Raw genomic sequence first — 7399 nt, 5'->3', positions numbered from 1 at the left:
CTTGTATTGAGATGGTAGGAGATAGAACTGGGACCCCTGTGGCTGAAGAGGCTAGATTTTAAGGCAAATGAAGAAATGGGCTGTCACAGGTTGGGTTGTTCAGGAAGCTGACTTTTTAGAGATAGGCGTGCAGGGAGTTTATGAGGTCTGCTCTCAGGATTAGTACAGATAAGAGAAGGTATCAAAATTGGACAAAGGGAGGAATTGGACTGTGATTCAGCCACAACAAGGGCCTCAGTCACCCCCCCCCCCGCCCCCCCGGGGAGCTCTGGAGCTGTGGCGACCCATCAGAATTATCCTGAGTTGGAATAAAGAAGCTAGGCCTTTATACCTTTGCATCTGCCAGTCACTGGGTACAGCAGTGGTTCTCAACCTTCCTCATGCCGCGACCCTTTAATACAGTTCCTCATGTTATGGTGACCCCCATCCATAAAATTATTTTCATTGCTACTTCATAACTGTAATTTTGCTACTGTTATGAATCATAATGTAAATATCTGATATGCAGGATGTATTTTCATTGTTACAAATTGAACATAATTAAAGCATAGTGATTCATCACAGAAACAATATGTAATTGTATATGTGTTTTCCGATGGTCTTAGGCGACCCCTGTGAAAGGGTCATTCAACCCCCGAAGGGGTCGAGACCCATAGGTTGGGAACCGCTGGGGTACAGGCTGCCCCAGGAAGAGGCGTGACTGGCTGAGGCAATTCTCTTCCATCAAGGAGAATTCCCAGTGAGTGTGGGCAGCCCCAAGGACATTGCCATCTGCAGGGGGGAATGACATCCTTCAGTCCCAGTTTGGGTAATATGTCAATTAGAAGAGGTCAAGTTAGGGAAGGAAAATAACACGACTAGGGTACTTACTCTGTGTCTGCACTTTACACTCTACTTCCAGACAAGACCCTGCAAGGTCAATATCACTAGCCTCATTTTACAGGTAAGGAAGCTGAGGCTCAGAGAAAGTAAGATGCCCAGTGTCCTCAGTCAGTAAGCAATAGAGTCAGGATTTGAGCCCACCTCAGCCTGACCTATGCTCACAAGGACCAGTCAGCTCACAAGACCAGTCAGAACTCTCATGGAAGGGAGACTCTTATCTTTGGTCAGATGGAGGGTGGTTTCTAGAAAATATAAATAACTGTGTAGTTGAAGTGATAGCAACAGAGAGGGGCCAGAGGTTAGATTGCATGAATGTTTTTTGGCACAGAATGGACTTTTTTTTTTTTTTTTGCCACTTTGTAAACCAAAACCTCTTATGCTAAAGAGTTTCCCATCTTAAGAGTCCAGGTGGGAGAAGCTGAAAATGGCAGGGCATCATTTTACCAGCTTCCCCTGCAGTCAAATGGGGCCCATGACACAGCCTCCACAGCCCACCCACATCCACCCAGCTTTGATGAACACAGGTGGTAGGGAACGGAGACCTGGTGGTGGGGGCAGGATTCACTGCCTTGTCCAGCCAGTGCTGGGAGGGGGTGGGTGGCAGGCAGCATAAGGGTTTGGGGATGGCAGTGGGACCATGGTGGTCTGTTTGGCATCACAATTTCAAACACATTTTGAATATTGCTCCTGGGTTGACAGCCCTAAGTGTGGCCCCTTAGCCCTCCTGCCAATTCTGTGAGTGATCTAATATATTTTTGAAAAATATTATCTTGAAACAATTTCATAAATATTGCAAAAATAATAAACCCTTCACCCAGATTCCCCAAATGCTAACATTTACTATGCTCGGGTTCTCTCTCATTCCATCTTTTATCTCTTTATCTATCTACTATCTATATATATAAAGAGCCAGGGGCCATCACATCCAAAACAACTGAACAGATAACCAAACAGGCTGAGTGGGGCTACCAGGCCAGCAGGGAGGTTAGTGAGGGAAGACCAAATGACTGAACAGCAGGCTGCGTGGGGTGACCAGACCGGCAGGGGGATTAGTGAGGGATGACCAAACGACTGAGCAGCAACCTGCATGGGGCGACCAGGCCAGCAGGGGGAGCAGTGAAGGGCGACCAAATGACTAAGCAGCAGGCTGCGTGGGGCAACCAGGCCAGCAGGGGGGACAGTTGGGGGCGACCAGGCCGGCAGGGGAGGCAGTTAGGGGCAATCAGGTCAGCAGGCAGAGGTGGTTATGGGTATCAGGCTGGAAGGGGGGTCAGTTAGGGGCGATCAGGCAGTCAGGCAGGTGAGCAGTTAGAAGCCAGTGGTCCCGGATTGTGAGAGGGATGTCTGATCTGGCCTAAACAGGCAGTTGGACATCCCCTGAGGGGTCCCGGATTAGAGAGGATGCAGGCTGGGCTGAGGCTACCCCTCTTCCCCCCCCCCCCCCCCCCCCCCCCCCCCCGCCGCATGAATTTCATGCACTGGGTCTCTAGTGTTGAATAAGATTGGTGAACATGGACATCCCTGTGTTATTTCTGTTATTAAGGGAAACACTTTTAGTTTTTGCCCATTGAGTATGATGTGGGCTGTGGGTTTGTTATATATGGCCTTTGTAACATTGAGATATGTTCACTCTATTATAATTTTGCTGATAGGTTTTATCATGAATGGGTGCTGGATTTTTTCAAATACTTTTTTTGCATCTATTGATATAATCATATGATTTTTATCCTTCATTTTGTTTATGTGGTGTATCATTGATTTGCAGATATTTTACCAACCTTGCATCCCTGCAATAAGTCCCAATTGATTATGGTGTGTGATCTTTTTAATGTATTTATGGATTCAGTTTGCAATTATTTTGTAGAGGATTTTAGCATCTATGTTCATCAGAGATATTGGCCAATAATTATCTTTCTTGGTGGTGTCTTTATCTGGTTTTGGAATTATAATGCTGGCCTCATAAAATGAGCTTGGGAGTCTTCTTTTCTCGTGAATTTTTTGAAATAGTTTGGGAAGTATAGGTGTTAGTTCTTCTTTGAATGTTTGGTAAAATTCCCTTGTGAAGCCATCTGGTCCAGGACTTCTGTTTGTTGGGAGGTTTTTGATTACTGCTTCACTTTCATTAGTTGTAATCTGTCTATTCTGATTTTCTGTTCTTTTTTTTTCTGATTCAGTTTTGAAAGATTGTATGTTTCTAGGAATTTACCCATTTTGTACAGATTGTGCAACTTATTGGCACATAGTTATTCATAGTATTTTCTTAAAATTGTTTGTATTTCCTTGGTGTCAGTTATTACTTGTCCTCTTTCATTTCAGATATTATTTATTTGGGTCTTCTCTCTTTTTTTCTTGATGAATCTGGTTCAAGATTTGTCAATCTTGTTTATCTTTTCAAAGAACCAGCTCTTGGTTTCACTGATATTGTGTATTGTTTTTTTTTTAGATTCTTATTTCATTTATTTCTTATCTGATTTTTATTATTTCCTTTCTTCTACTCACTTTGGGCTTTGTTGTTCTCTTCCTAACTCCTTAATTTTTTTTTTTTATGTATAGGGCGTAATGTCACAGGAAAGTCATAGCATCCTGCCACCTGTGAAGAATAAGCCTAAGTTGCTGTTGGATGTGTTCTACACAGAGGAGCCATTCTTCAGGCACTCTGCTCTCTTCACACCCCTAACGCCTTAATTTTTATTAATTTTTAAGGCAATATTCTATTCAAGTGTTTTATGACCTGCATTGCATCCAACCAATGTAAGAACGTTCTTATAGATTTTGCTATGATGAGGTCCATGCTGGTGAGGAAAATGCCTGAATGATGTACTATTCCAGGGACTATCAAATTGCAGTAGGCCTCTAAGAGCAGGTGGACTGAGAGAGAGCAGAGGCAGGTGAGTAATATTGGGGGATGAGGTGTTGAATACACAGTGTTCAACATCTAACCCCCAGCTGATGCTTTTGGGTCTCAGATTCCCACATACACAACTGTGCTTTGTGGCTGAAAAATTATAGCATATTTATTTATTCTTTCCTCTTTGAAGCAGTGCGAGTGATGCATGGCAAAGATATAGGCAAGGAGTGAACACTTTCTGAGAACTAACTGTGAGCCCAACACTACACTTGTATGGTAGACTGCATTCTCCCTGTTATGAGCTAGTATGTGATTAAGTGCTCAGTTCTTGAATAAGTTTCTTCATCCATCAGATGGGTATAGTGATAATGCATAGTTCATAGATATGATGTAGGAAGTAAGTGAGATACCCAATGTAAGGTGTTCAGCACTGGTGCTCAGCCCACCATGAACCCATGAATGTTGGCTATGAGTGGGATTGGATGAGATGCTGTGCTTGAGATCACTTGTCCCTGAGAAATGAAACAGGGATTGAACCCATGCCTGCATTTTCCATATCAACATTCTTCTCCTTGTGAAGCGCATAGAAATGAGGACTTGGACTGGTGATCAAATGTTCATTTCACAGACAAGGAAGCAAAGGATAGGGGCGAGCTCTGGCTGTCCCCATGTCAGTGCTGGCCTCTGCTTTAACATTCCCTCTCTTTTGCTAGGTTCCTCCATCATCTGCACTTGTGCTAACCTTGGTGCTCCTGGAGGTAGGCAGAAAGCTCATAACTTGGTAATTACCTAGTGGATTTTATAGGACCATATAATGGTGTGCTATGCAAACTTTTATGAGTATTTATTTTACAGTGTCTACTGAAACCATTAACACTTTCATTAGCCAGACTCAAGGGCTGTAGAGGCTTGCCTTCCCTGCTAAGATCTATTTTATCTGTAGATGTTAAATAAAAGTTTATGAAAATATTGCAGGCTCATCGCAAGGCCAGACATATTCTCAGTGGTTCATAGACCCTGATGGAATTAGGAATCCACGATCAACTATTTATCTTTTTCAATTTCGTGCTGGCTGGAAGGAGACAAATGGAGATTACCAGGCCAGACAGTCCCCAATATTTATTACTTCTCCTTGAAACCTAGATTCCGCCTTCAAAGCTGATCTCCAAGTGACCTCATGCCTTCTGAGATGGCAATTTCATTTTGGATTCCATAATTTCTAGCGGGTAGGAGCTTAAGCATGTGGTACCAAGAAAGATAAAAATATAATTTCTAGTTCCTTTGAAATATGTGGCTGGACATTACAGGTGACTATACCTGATAAAATTAGGATGCTGTCTTTAATGTACTTAAACCCTATGGTAAAAATTCAGAGTTGTTTATCAGATTTGTTTATTAGACATGCATCTGTTCATTCACTCAACATTTATTGAGTATGTAGTATATGCCCAGCATTGAGAGAACTACTGTGCTTGAGTGAAGTGATCATTAGCAAGAAATGATCAGGTAGAGAAGCCAGTACCTGGGAATTTGTCTCCATCTGGTTGGGGAAGCTGAGGACATGGATGGTATATTTCCTCAGTGCTGAGACATTTCATGGTGCTTACCTGATTAAAATAAATGCACCCTTTGCTCATTGATAGATTTCCTCAATAATCCACGAGGAAATGTCCTAAGAACTACGAAAGAGATGCTCAAAGGAATTGAATCTTCCTTGTCTGGGATCCAAGTTGTTTTGTTATTGTCTGTTTGTGTCTTATAGATGGAGCTTATCCTCCTGAGTTCATGGCGCACTCATCATTATTGGTACATGCCAAGCCCTTCTCTTATTTATGTTTCCCTTTTATTTTACCACGTTCCCATTCCCATTCTCCCCATAGGCAACTGCAGTTTTGCATTTGATGTCTATCTTTTTTGCTTACATATATTTTTATGAAATGTTTACTATTTTGCTGCATGTATTTTTAATGTATGTAAGTGGTATTACATCGTATAATCTCATTTTATTTCTCTCTCTTCTCACTACACACTATGTTTTTAAGATTCCCTCATGTTGCTGTGCTTAAATCTAATCTGTGGCTTCTAATTGCTGTGTGACGCTCCATCGGATTTTATTTGTGCAAAAGAGTAAGCTATTTTGAGGAAGAGATCTAGTTGAACTTCAGGAAAATAATTCTACAGATTCTGGGGAGAACAGACTAGAGTCACTGTAGGATGAGGCAGCTAGGAAGCAACTTTAATCATCCAAATGAGAGGTAACTTGGGCCTAGTACTGGGAGTAGAAAAGGGAGTGTGTATGTTAGACCTATTTAGAAGTGAACTTGGTGTATTTTGGCTATGTTTGGCATAGAAAGAGTGAAGGGGAGAGAAGTCAAAGATAACATAAGGATTTTTGAGCCTGAGGGGTGGGGTGGTTTCAAGTACTAATGTTAGAGGAAGAAACACAATAGAAGGTGTGCATCTGGTGGGGAAAAGAAAGGGAGTATAAGAGAGTGTCAAACCTAGACATTCATCTGTTCATTCACTCAACATTTATTGAGCATGTATTGTATGCCCAGCATTGAGTTAGCCTGCTAGGAAAGCAGGGTGAGGATAGGGCTTATAGCTCTACTTTCATTAAGTGGAAGACAGACATTAACAAAAGATCACAAAAATGAAAAACATCACTGCAAATTATCACAAGGGCCCTGGGAAGGTGAAGGGCCTGGATTTAGGTGGGAAATCAGGAGCATGTTTTCTGGGGCCATCACATTTCAGCTAAAACCTGGATGGCTAGTAGTTATCTGGGTGACAAATGAAGGGAAAGGCATTCTGCACGGAGGAACAGCATGAACAAAGAACTTCATGTGGGAAAAAACTTGGCACATGTGAGGTGCTCGAGGACAGCCAGGTGGCTGAGGCACAGGGAGCAATGGAAGGCCTGGCATAGGCTAGATTCTACAGCATCTCCTAGGCCACGTCCAGCTTTTGAACTTCAACCTAAGAGAAATGTGAAGTATTTAAGAGTGTTAATCAGGGTCTGCCATGCACAGCTGAGCTGTTCAAAACAGGGCTATGTGAAGATTTTAGAGAGGTAGTGTGGGAGAGTGGGGAGGAGTTTTGGGGACAGGAGGGTGTCTTTAAGCATAGGGTGGCATGTGGAAAATCCTGGAGGTGGGATAGCTGGTCCTATGGGAGGAGCTGAAAGAAGTGTGTAGCTGAAGTGTGGAGAATGAGGGCAAGAACTGGCTGAGTGGTGACAGAATTCAGACTACCTCAGTATCTGTCGGACTGTGAACTGGAAAATAATAACAAAAAGGATTTATTTGGGAAAAAGAAAGGGTTGCAACCACATGCATGCAGACCTGGCTTGCCTGTGCATACTCTGGCCTGCATGCCAAAATGAAGGGGTATTTTAGAGAGGGGAATGGGAAGTTAGAGCCATAGAGCTTTATTATAAACACTAGAGGCCCAGTGCACAAATTTGTGCATAGATGGGGTCCCATGGCCTGGCTGGCAATTGGGGCCGATCAGGGTCGTCTTGCCCAGTCCCAATCGGGGCCAATTGGGGTCGGCCGGCTGGGGGAAGGGATTGCAGGAAGTTGGCCAGTCGCGGGAGGTTGGCTGTGGGAGCGCTCTGACCACCAGGGGGCAGCTCCTGCATTGAGCGTCTGCCCCCTGGTGGTCAGT

General features: G+C 43.3%; 1 non-coding gene across 1 annotated transcript; it reads right to left on the bottom strand.

Annotated features, from left to right (window-relative positions):
- Positions 1-3427: 3427 nt before the first annotated feature.
- LOC138992814 (small nucleolar RNA SNORA11) lies at positions 3428-3556 on the bottom strand. Its single transcript, XR_011468151.1, has one exon. It is a non-coding gene; the product is annotated as a small nucleolar RNA SNORA11 (small nucleolar RNA).
- Between the last annotated feature and the right edge of the window lie 3843 nt (positions 3557-7399).

The sequence above is a fragment of the Myotis yumanensis genome, unplaced genomic scaffold, assembly GCF_028538775.1.
Source record: "Myotis yumanensis isolate MYYU_CA2020_CCGP unplaced genomic scaffold, mMyoYum1.0.hap1 SCAF_14, whole genome shotgun sequence".
NCBI classification, from domain to species: Eukaryota; Metazoa; Chordata; class Mammalia; order Chiroptera; family Vespertilionidae; genus Myotis; species Myotis yumanensis.
The sequence above is the reverse complement of the archived record's forward strand: the minus strand, read 5'-3'. Positions and strand labels throughout refer to the sequence as shown.